We start from the raw sequence: 13,160 nt of genomic DNA on the forward strand, positions 1-13,160 counted from the left end.
GCGGGTACTTTTTAAGAGTTGTTTTGAGCGCGCAACATTCGAAATAATCCTTTGCTTGCGCACATTCAAATGCGCGAAACGTTTTTTTTTATTGATCAATCGTATCTTAAATTTTTATTAATTTTATTATTAACATTATATATACTGTTTATGTTTAGTCAAAAGTTACCAACTAACACATTTATGCTAATCTGAGTTATTACTTGTCGAATCTAATTTTGAATTGGGAAAAAATTAGATTTGGGAGAGAAGTATATTCTTTTTTTTAATTTTTATAATTCTTTCATATATTACTATTCATGTTTTTTTTTATGGAATAATGGCTAGTAAATTCAAAAAAGTTATTTTAAAATGTAATTTTGTAATTTTGTCATGAAAAATGATGAAAATGCAGTTAATTACTTTTGGCTGAACATAAATGCTGTGTTATATAATTTAATATTTATGATTTATTTTTTTTCTAATCATTTAAATCACTTACGTAATGTATAATATATATTCGTGTGCGTGTGCTATACTCGATATTAATACTTTTGACAATTAACACTTAATATTATACAATATTTTTTAAATACGAGTACAAAAATGGTCGGATAAATATCGATCATAATTTATATATTGGTGTTATTTTGAATGTTCATTGAAGTATTAACATTTTTATGTTAATATACAATATATATTTATACATATCCGTATCTATAAATATATATCTATATATATTATGTATACTAATGTAAATACATCATCTTTACGTTTTAGACGACGATGGAAATTTATGAATATTTACACAACCGAGTTTTACAAATATTAACTCGCTGTCGAATGTGATACGTTAAATTATCGCTGCCATTAACTTTTAAAATATTTCCGACAAAAATTATTATGAAACTCATAAGATAGGAATTTATACGGTCTTAAAATGAAATGTAAGATTAATAGAAATTTGTTTTCTTCGTTTTATTTTTATCTTAACAATACGTTTTTTTTGGCTAATAACTGTAATTAAAGTTAAACCTTGAATAACTTTCTGTTATCAGAAAGTTTTTATGTGAAAGAAAAACAGAACCAAAAATTCACACAAACTCGTCAATTAATGAATTTTTTAAACGAACTCTTCTTTCATAAGTAATCTCTTAATAAGGATGCGACCTTTCGCATTTCGCGTTTCACATTTTTCTACCTTTTTTTTTCTACCTCGATCGATGAATAATGTTAACACGACGGGGATGGAAAATATTTTTCTCGAGCTGGTCGCCTACTCTTTTTTATTTTCATCTTTTTTTCTTTTCACCTTTGGTTGATAGGGTTAAACTTAAACACAGGTATTATTATATAATAATTAGAATTATAATTATCCTTATAGTGAAACACACTCGAATAATTCTTTTCCGGTATGATTGGACCTTGTTAAGCAACGTAAAAAGTTTTTCCTTTCCTTTATTTTTATTACATGTATATATATATATTTTTTTAGTTTCTTTGCAAAATAGGCCATGCTTGAATTCGCATCGTCGGTATTGAAATAACTGTACCTCTTTCGGAATCGCGATAGACAGACAGAGGTAACAATGATGAATTTTTCATGATCAGCTTATTCTACGTCTTAACGGTGTTGAAACACGTGTCGATGATTTAAGTGTGGTAAACATCGTTCTTTGGATAGTCGCTTGCCTAGTCTCCGGTGTTTGTCGAATTATCCTTGGTTGGATCCATTTACATTGAGAGCTGGATTCGTTTGATTAGATCATTAGAAAACAAAAAATAGAATAAGAAAAGAAAATAGATAGCGATGAATGTATAACAAACATATTATATCGATTAGTTATAAATATTCATATAAAGTTATGAGAACAATTGTTTAAATATTTTCTACGAAAACGTGTTAATAATTTTTTATTTCATCATTTATATTTAATATTTAATATTTAATATATACACTTTTTTTCAAGCATTCGGATTAAATTGGTAAAATTAAATTTTTGTTTATCTATTAATTACAAACAATAATTAGAGAGACAATCTATAAAATTTAATTATTGAATTATTAAATGTGAAAATTAATTTATATAGAAGAAAAATAAAATGTACGAATGATGCGAGAAACAGGAATATATTTATTTATTTAATAAGAGATACGTGTTCGACGCGATACAATTCGCATATAAAATAAGAATGGAATAAAAAAAAATAAAGAAGCAAAAAATAGGAAATAGTAAATAATCTGGCACGATGATCCGATCGATTAAGTGGTATATTATACGCCTCTTGGGGTCTCGTTTTCTTTTCTTCTACTTCTTCTTCTTCTTCTTCATATTATATCACCAGAAAGACCGTGAATCACACCTTATCATCGTGCTCATTAAAACCAAAGAACGATTTCTCACTCCTGTCACACTTTTCTTTGCTTATTTGTTGCGTATCCTCTTTGTATATCAGTAGTAGTAAGTTGTTATACAATACTAGAAACAGCCATCTTATATGTTATACATTATAGAAATGCATAATGAGTTTCGTTGAAATGATCATAATTTTCCTTCTCGTTATTTTTGAACTGCAATGGCAAAATAATTACTAATTTTTTTTTTTTTATTTATCGTATTTTCATTTTTATTTCTTTTTATTTTTGTACTCAACGTGTTTATTGCAACTTATTTTATTCTTATTCATATTTTCTCGATTTATTATAGTTTATTATTCATTCAATTTTTTTTCATAATATATTTATTTGATTTTTTTTTTTAGTTAATATATCTGATATGGTAACAAATATTATTTAATGCAAATGAACAAACAAACAATACGATATTGGTCAAGTAGCTTAGATGGTTAACACTTGTGATGACGTCTGTTCGGTTACGAACGGATTAAGTAAATGAGATGACTTATGGACCACGGTCATCTCTTTGTGTTTTAATTCTCGCTAACCAACACATATTTTGTGTTTCTTTGCGTCAACGAGTCCTGTAAATGATATTTCTTTATCCAGGTATTTAGTATAGATTTTATTTTTGTAATTTCAAGCGAAAGATGATCGAAACGATCAACATTTACATTTTACCGATAATTTTTTTTAAATATTTTTTCTCCTTATAATACATCAAAGTTTCTTCTTATCGATATCATCGTTTAGATTTAATCATAAATTAATGTTAATCATCGAGTCGTATGAATAATTAAGGGATAAATTTTCTCGCATAGTATATAATTATTTCGATTTAAAAATTTACGTTAAATTTATTCGATTTATTATTGTAAGAGTTATATGTGGCCCTATAATTATGATAATGGACTAAAATTTATTTTATAATACAATTATTTAATATATTATAGAATACATCGTAAAATCAATTTTTACATTTTTTTTTTACTTATAGTTCATTGTTATAATTAACGTCACATATACTTATATGTATCTATCATTTTTGTTTACTTTTTATCATATATTTCAAACAATATACGAAAAAAAAATAGTTAATTTTATATTTTAAACAGCACATATCGTTAAACGTGAGAAATGTATATACAATAAATACAACGTTTTAATTCTCAAGTTATATTTTAAAAAGAAATATTTATACCTTTCTTCATATTGAGAATCTTTATTTTTTTGTTTTTTTTTTATTTATAGTTACAATTATTTATAATTACAAGTGTTGCAAGAAAATCCATTTTGCGTGAATTATTGATAATAGTAATCTCATGACGCTGTAGACTGATCATTATTGATATAATTGATGTTTTTACACAGACAAATTCTTCTTACGTGCTTGAAACTTCTTGACCATTGGTCAATGATGATACACGATGATCACGCAGAATCCATCGTATCCAAGATCTATCTACTCTACGTTCTTTGCATCCTGAACCATTGTACATACGCAAGCTTATTCACGATTCGCAATAATAAACTCATGCTTCCTTTCTTCTTTTTCGTGTCTTTCAAGAAATGTTAAACGTCTCGTCACGTAATAGGATTTTATAGCGATATACTATCGACCTTTGATATCTAATAAATTACAGAAAACAATTACTAATATTATCCTTTCCATTTGAATCAACAATTCGATGCTTTTCAAAGACAACAAATTATCGTCCATTAAAATGCAATAAGTTATTTATTAAATTAATTACTAATTAATCTATAAATATAACTGCATATTAAAATATCGTTATTTGAAAGTAATCATATTATTTTACGTCTTCCGTTACAAATAGAAAAATAATAATACTCGTATTAATTTTCGTTAAAAAAAAAACAATAGAATAAATATGTAACTCATTGTCAAACATAATGTGGCACCGTGTATGTAAATATATAATATAGTATATAATACGCATAATAATTATGAAACAAAATTAGACAAATTTAACGAGTTTCGATCTTATACAGTTTATGCAGTATACTTTATACGGTCATATAGTTACCTAACTCGTAACGCTAGGATGAGCTCGCGAAACTAACTGATATGCGAGTAATACGTGCTTCTTCATATCCGTCGGGGATCAACCTCGAAACATCGTTCTATTTTACTATCACTACTGGTATAATCCAAACGATTTTCTAACGGCGATATCATTCCTTTTTTCTTTTTTTTTTTTTTTTTTTTGTATATTTTATCGATGGCCACTTGATAGAGGTATTTATTATATGACTTTTGAGTTATGCATTTTTCATTCTTCTTATCTGAATTTTTCAATTAATTATATATATATATATAATTTATAAATGAATAATTATATATTATTTTTATATTTCGTTATTCGTTGAAGTGGATTTACAGTTGGGGACAAAAGTAAGTAGACAGACACTAGAAATTATTATCGCTGTAAAGATAACTCAAAATACTACTATTATTTTATATACATTATACATACATTATATTCCATTATATATACATATATATGATAAAAAATTCTAATAATAAAATTTAGTACAATAATTTAAATATTTCACGTATTTGCACATATGCATAAATTATATTATTAATGAGATAATTATTTATATGTGTAGTATATTTAATTAGAATATCGCTTATGTACTTACTTTTATAAGATTAGTATAAAAAACTTCCTAAATTTGTCTGCTTATTTGTCGAAAAATCGGAACAGGTGTTGTTTTGATCATCGTTTGAATGATACTAAACATATTGTAAACAGTTGGTCTTCTTTCATAAGTCATTTCTTCGAATTATCGACTATAAAAACATTTTCTAAGAAAAGTCAAACCGGGTTTGTATTCATTTAGTAGAAACGTTATTTGATCGATGTGTTTCGTATTATTAAAGTGTATTTTCTCGTCGGAGAGTTAGTTTTCAAAATGATCTCGTCGGAGAATGAAATTTTAATATTTCTGGTATGTACGTGTTTGCGTATGCGTGTTAACTATCAAATTTTATCAATGAAATATTTAACGGTAACATATATACATATATAAAAATATAATTAACCATGATCGATGTAATAAAATAATAATTGTAACATTTTATTTCATTTTTTTTCGTTTCTTTTTTTTTTTTTTTTTTAACTTGCTAACATAATATGACGACTTACTTTTAATTTGATACAATAAACTAAAGCGGAAAGGCATAAAAAAAAAGAAAAGAAATGAAAGAACAAACAAAAAAAATAGCGCAAACGACCGAATTAATTGGTTTTAATTATTCTAATAGGTAATTCTCGAGATTAAACTGTGTCTTGAAATGTTGCCAAATGAGTACGGACTTATTTAATGAGCTCACTCGGATACTAATATGTAGATGTATGCACACTGTGCCAAATAACAACCTTATACGTGATAAGCATAATTCGATCAATCAACCATCTCAATACTTTCCCGAATAAAACACTTTAGTTAGTTTCGATAGATAAATCATTTCAAATTGATATTAAGATTATTAATCATATTACGTTATTTTTATTTTTCAGATAAAATATTATCTGTCAGATTTTTAATAATTATTGTCGCATATTATAACTAGATGATGTCGTGGAAATTTACAACGAACCTGTCTAACGAGATGATCTTATAGTGTGTACTATTATTGGATTAAAAAAAAATATGATACTGTGTAAGAAAAACTAGAATATCGTATACTCTGTCTGGCTTTAGTTTTTCTCATTTTATATCTTTCCGTCATAAATATTCAATTTCGCGAACATTTCAAACCCAGTATGATTCAACGACTAATTTACTGAATGTCCCGATCCGATTATAGATAACGACATTACGTAATAAATGACCGTAAATAAATACAATTTAAATTTAACATACCGAAACTATTTATTAATTTATGCCCATATATATTTTGAAACATTTTATATATCTCTTTTTAATCCTTAAAGGTTTAAGCTCTTCGGAATTGAGAGGCTAGGATAAAAGTTTCGGAAGTTATTTATAAGACGAATAATTGAAATCCTCATGAAAAGAATCACATCTTTGCATTTTTCCAAACGTTTGACTATTAAGATCAACCAATTGACAAATTTTTATTTTACATATTTCAAAATGCAAAACATATTTTTCGAAATTAATCCATTCACTATGCTTGACCAGGAAATCTATTAATATGATGCTAGATTACTTGAATTGAATAATTAATTTAAAACAAAAAAAAAACAAAAAATACAAGATATATCTACACATGCACGCAACATAATGGGCCAGAAGTTTCCAAATGATTTTCAAATGTAATTAATTTTTTGTTAATTTATAGTTTAATTTTTACTGCATCGTTTTTAGATTTTTAGTTTTACAATTTGACAAATTGTGAGTTAAAAAGTTTCAAAAAAGAGAAATTAATTTTTAAAATTACTTAAGAACTTTTCGCTGGCCATTTATATAATTAAAAGATCTAATAAATGTAACACACAGATAAATTCAGTATTTTATTGCAATAAAATTTTTGAAAATTCATGCGATATTGATAATTATATTTTCCAGAGAGAGAGAGAGAGAGAGAGAGAGAGAGAGAGAGAGAGAGAGAGAGAAAGTAATCGAAATAAATATCGTATAACTTTATAAAACGAAAAAAAAGTAATTGATTAGTTTAATCTAACATAAGAGGTTCATTAATTGTATTACATATCAAATAATTATACATATATGTATATGTGTCGGTAATATAATTATAATATATAATTTGTAAGTAAATCATAAATAGAATTATATAAAATTGCAATCGTAAAAATTTGTTTAAAATCTGAACGAACAAAATGTGTCTAACGATAAGAATTTTGTTGTTGTTTAAAATATTATTTTTCGATTATAAAACTAACCGAGGAATTTTTGGCATGCAAGATGTATACATTATTTATGTGCGTTAATTCTTCAGATCTGGAAAGATTTACCTTATACTTTAATTAAAACACAAAACTATGTCTTTACGTAATCGCCATTGGCGCACGGAGGCGAGAAACTGGTTTTTCAATAATTAACGTTCTCGAATGAACATAACGAGTCTTATGCACTATTCTACGTATTAGTCTCACTACTTGGAGTGACCAATTATCTATCTTCGTGTATCTATCAAATGATTTGTATCTTCCGTCAAATTCCAACATTTTTCTATTTTTATATTTATCTATCTATCTCTCTCTTCTCTTTTTGTCAACGTCAGAAAAGTTGTTCGATCTTCTTTAACAAAATTCTACGATTACTGATTAAAAAAAATAAAAAGGAAAAAATACGGATACAAGATTCTCAAGTTATTTATATCTTTTAATAATCCTTTATATTATGCACATCTCTATCTCTGCACGTAATTTGATATATCGATCGTCGTTTACGATTGCATCTGCGAAAAGAAGTGTCATTTTCCATAGATACGTATGGCTTATTATAATTATCTAAAAAGAAATGATTTTTTAATTGATTTAAGCGTTATTATAATCTATCGATATATACTTATTTCGCTTTATTATTATTATTATTATTATTATTATCATCATTAACGGAATTATTTATTTGTTTTGTCTTATTATTGATACTTTTCTTTTCTTTTTTTCTTTTTTTTTATTAGCTTCTTTAACTATAAGAATTAACATTGCGGAGAAGAATAAAAGTAAAGAATATAAACTCTTTGAGAGATTTGAAAAATCTCTTTCTGACGTAGTTGACTAATCGCTCCCGATACTATTCCACTCATTCGAATAATAACAAGTGAACGCGTAGCCAAGCATGTCCATGGTAAAGTATGTACATAAGTTATATTTTATATGTAGGAGGCTTTCGCAATTATATACGTAATGTTACGAATGTACATATATATATGTATATACATATAATACATATATATATATATATATGTATTACGAATTTCCATGCTGGATCCAAAATTGCATAGCAAGAAAGATGTCACGAATCTTTAACGTTATACTTCCTTATGATTTTTTTTTTCAGAAGAAAAATAAGTAAGTACATAAGTATCTACAAACTTATGTACGTATCACATACGTATGGATGTATGCAAATACAAAGGATATAAATATTTCCCGTAAGTTTCGACATTGGTAATGCACGCGCATTTAAAATTAGTTTCGTTACCTTGATAAAGATATTAAAGTTGGGGAATGAAAACTGTCAATGTTATTTTCGATAAGTAAATGAAAAAAAAAACTATCACGATATTCATTCTACCAACTAAGAATCCCGCGGCTGAATTATTTCACAATGTAGTAGAATGCGTATTGTAAAATTGACGTATCACGTGTTACCTGATTAAGGATAACCTTGTCTTTTTTCTTTTCTGTTTTTTTTTTGTATTTATCATTTTTGTTAGGCTTACATAGGTAATTGGGTTTTCCTTTATTTTTTAGTCTCTCACTTAAAAAAAATATTAATCCGATTTGAAACGATTCCCCGTTGTTATATTTATTTTTCATCAATATTTGCAATGACGCCACGCAAACGTACGGCTAATTTTACGTTTTATTTTTCCATCACTTAAAGATGTTTTGCACTATTTTTCTACGGTTTTATACACGTAAACATACAACTCTAGATACTTGTTAATCCTTTTTTGTATGTTTTACGTTACGCGTGATTCCTCTTTTGTTTGCTTATTAATACCTTAACAGAGATTTACTATACGTTGTTGTGATCTCTCTCCCAGCATCTACCACTTTATTCTTATCAACTTGCTTCAGCGTGTTTTACAGGCATTTGCGTTATCTGTCACAGGTATTCGTCTTTCTTCGCAATACTATACTATATATATATATATATATATATAATATGTGTACTCGTTCTATTATCTTAAAGTAGATTTTATATTGTATTAGATAGGTTTATAGTTTATTATATAGATTATGTCTACTTGAATCAAATTGCATATATTTATTAATATATAATAATTATATTATTATATATTATAATAACTTATTAACTTATTTTTCATTTAGGTGAATTACTTTACACGCGAGAGAGTACACTAATTCTTATGATTTTCTTATCTAAACAAAATTTGTTAAAAGCGTAAAAAAAGAAAATTTGTTGGATATGACTTAACGTTATTGGAATTTCTCAACTTATCTTAAATTTTTGTACGCAGCGTTTGACACTCTTTTTTCTTTTTTTTTTCTTTTCTTTTTTTTTCTTTTCTTTAATTTTTATGACGGCCGGACAAATATAATAATAAGAAGCAGAAGAAGAAGAAGACAATGACGCCTCGTCATTGGTGTGACAATATAAATTAATTCGAGGTCTTAGAACGCGAATTTAAGAACGACAAAAGACAAATATTCTCATGTTGCAGGTTTTACATGTAGTAATTAAAATTTCAGTATAACCAGTTATAATATACGTTATATACAATGTAATATCTAGGTATATATAATTTTGAAATGTATGTAAGATCATGAGATTATAAAGGTTACGAAAGGTTTGACCTTGAAAAAGATGACCATGAATGATGTCTAGCAGACATGAATTTCTTTGTCGTTCTATTTAAAAAAAAAACACTCGATGAGAAAAAAAGAGAGAGAAAGAAATAAGGAGAGAAAAATGTTTTATTATATTTAGAAATATCAATTAATAAAAAAAAAATCATGATACGTAATCGGTGTATTCGTGAAATTAGTTTTGCTACAGCGCATACGATAAAAGTGTTATTCGTCGATTACTATTCAAACGTTTAAAACGTTCGGAGCAATCCGTCAAGGTTATCAGTAGCATGTCGTTATCTTCGAAAGCAAAATGCCCAGGATAAATATGGCAATTGTCGGGAAAACGAAATCGGTACGATTTAACACGGTTATCATCTATCTATTCTTCAGAAAAATATGACGTAGCCAACACATTCCTTACAAATTTTACACTCCTTTTTTCCTAATTCCCATTATTATAGTCTCGAGTTATCGAGCTTATTTACTTTAAAATATTGATAAGAATTGATATTATCTATGATAGTTCTCGTTTGCAAGAACAATTAGTGTATATATATATATTGTATATATAAGTACTTAGTCGTACTTGATCTTTTTTTTTAAAGTTAACTTTCTGTAATTTTACGTAACTTCGAAGTCACGTACTCGAGTGCATATTTTTTCTTTTTTTATATGAAATAATTTCGGGATTTTTATATGCAAATATATATAATAATTTAGATTATAACCTCTTACGATTACTAAATTTATTTTTTTATATTATAATATATATATATATATATATATAAATAAATAATGCAAAATAGATACGTAAATAAATGAAAATATATTTATGTAATAATTTATTATCATTTTATTATTATTATCGTTTCATTTCGAAAACAAGAAATAAAAATTAGACCGGAAAATAAAGACATTAACTTGGAATATAATGTTTTTTTTAATCCTGACAAATATCATGTGAATTTTGTCCATGAAAATGGAAAAAAAAACAAGAAAAAAGAGTTATAGAAAACAAAGATAATAAAGGATTAAGGACATAACTTTTTTTTTCTTTTCCTCTCTGCTTCGTCATTCGGAAGAAGAAGAAGAAGAAGGTTTTGGTTGATGACGTTAAGTCGATCGTATTGTATTGTATAAAGAAATCATTCTAAAAAGGTGGAAATTCAGGACGCGATTATTTTTCTTATTCATGGACACGTCTGTCTACGTAACGGCTCGTACTAGTCTTACATGCCTTACATGGGAAATCCTAGATTTGTCCTAGGAATTGTTAGTTTAAGTTGCGACTATAAAAAGAGAACTCTAATCTTAAGATTTAAGTGAAGAAAAATAATTAAAAATAAACTTACAAATAAAAACGTAAGAAAAATAAAGGTACGTGTAAGCAAATTATATATAAATATAAAGTTGTACATGTGTGCATACAACATTATATATTAATTAATCTACAATTTTATATACAAATTGCACATGAAAATTTAATGTATTATAAAATATAATACATTTAATCTCTGTAACGTAACACGATACAGAAAAATTTTTATACTTGTAATTATTTGTTATTGAAGGTAGAAATTATATAGATAATTTTCGATTACTCGGTATATCAGTGTTAGCTACATTGTCTAAGTTTCATTATAGTTTTATAAAAATGTTATAAATTTTTTTTTCTTTGCTTATTCTCTCTCTCTCTCCCTCTTATAATTAGTATTTATCTATATATTTTTTTTGTCCTTTCTTTTTATTTAATTTAATTTAATTTTATTTGTTCTCTTATTTCCTTAATCTTTCTTCGTTACGACTCGTCATTGAATAATTTATTTATTTCTGTAACGTCGCTACTGGCCAATTTATCGGCACACGTTTATCGTTCCAAGCAAGTAAATTACTTTCCAGTCGGAAGTCAATTAAATGGGAGCGTCGTAACGCGCCAAGAAGGATGTTTGCGTGCTTAAAAGCAAAAACTATCGGTGAATTACCAGATAATTAGTTGAGACGTCAAATTTTATATTTCATTTTTTTTCTTTTTTCCCCAATGACATTTCTTCATATCTTGATACATTATAATGATACATTTTTAAAATGTATTATGCGTACAGTATTATTTTTGTCTACTATACTAACTATCAATGTCCAATTTTTTGTTAGTATTTAACAATATATTATTGAATAATTAAAACTGTACGATTAATTGTTGATTCATACTCGAATATTTGTTAAGTATATATATAACTCGTATAATCAATATTATTTATATATATCTTACTTACGTAATATATTATTTTTAGATAAATATTACTTATAGATAGTATAAGTTTCTATTTAACGAATATTATTTTCGAATATAAATCAATAATTTAATTTCGTTACGAAACAAAAAAAATCGATCTATTTGTTAAGCTAATTTGTTTTTTATTCAAACGAAAGATTATATTATGTGAAATTTATTGTACGACTTAATATTAATAATACTGGTATAAAAAGTGTAACTAATCTTAATTAATTTTTTTTCGTTTTCGGCGAAAAACGATATTAAAATAAAACAGATGCGCGACTTCGAAGTTACATGGTGTTATAAATGGTTAAGATCTATTCTATCGCGATTGTGAAATCCAATAGAAAGAAATAATTACATAAATATATTCATACCTACAGGGTTTTTCAAAAGAACCAACTTTATATTAGATTTTAATACAATCAAATAAATTAAGAATATTCATATTATACACTACTTATATTCGAAAATGTTTTCCAAAAAAGTGACAACAAAATGATGAAAATTCACACGCATCGCGAACTTTTTATCTACATTATAAATTTTTAATATTAACAAATATCATAAACGAAAATTTAATAACATTATACTATTTTCCTTACAAAAATATGATAGAAACAGAAGTCCAGTTTTGAGAATGCATTTAAAATGCACTTACCAAAACTATTTCTATAATAGCAAAAATATATAAAGATTTGGATAGAAAAATCATTATTTGGATGAATGGGAAGCTTGCTGCATTTGTTAGAGAATGAAGAAATCAATAAACTTTATTATAATTGTCAAAACAATAAATAAACCTATTTACAACGTTTATTATTACGATTAAATTATTTTATGTAAAATTTCTCGATTTACTTGACCTCATTAACACGTGATATAGGTTTGATCCTGACTTTTTGGAACGTCCTGTATATATATATATATATATATATATATTGGTTTGCTTGCGGTTAAAAACAAAGAGGATCGAGAGACACTTTGAAACTTTCTCCTGCTT

The 13,160-nt window shown here is 26.1% G+C and overlaps 1 protein-coding gene across 2 annotated transcripts in view; it reads left to right on the forward strand.

The window, feature by feature from the left end:
- The window catches only part of LOC122525837, a 70,632-nt gene that overhangs the window by 1,855 nt on the left and 55,617 nt on the right, over positions 1-13,160 (forward strand). The gene's annotated exons all lie outside the window — the stretch shown is intronic.

This window comes from Polistes fuscatus, unplaced genomic scaffold (genome assembly GCF_010416935.1).
Source record: "Polistes fuscatus isolate 324 unplaced genomic scaffold, CU_Pfus_HIC Scaffold1, whole genome shotgun sequence".
Lineage (NCBI taxonomy): Eukaryota > Metazoa > Arthropoda > Insecta > Hymenoptera > Vespidae > Polistes > Polistes fuscatus.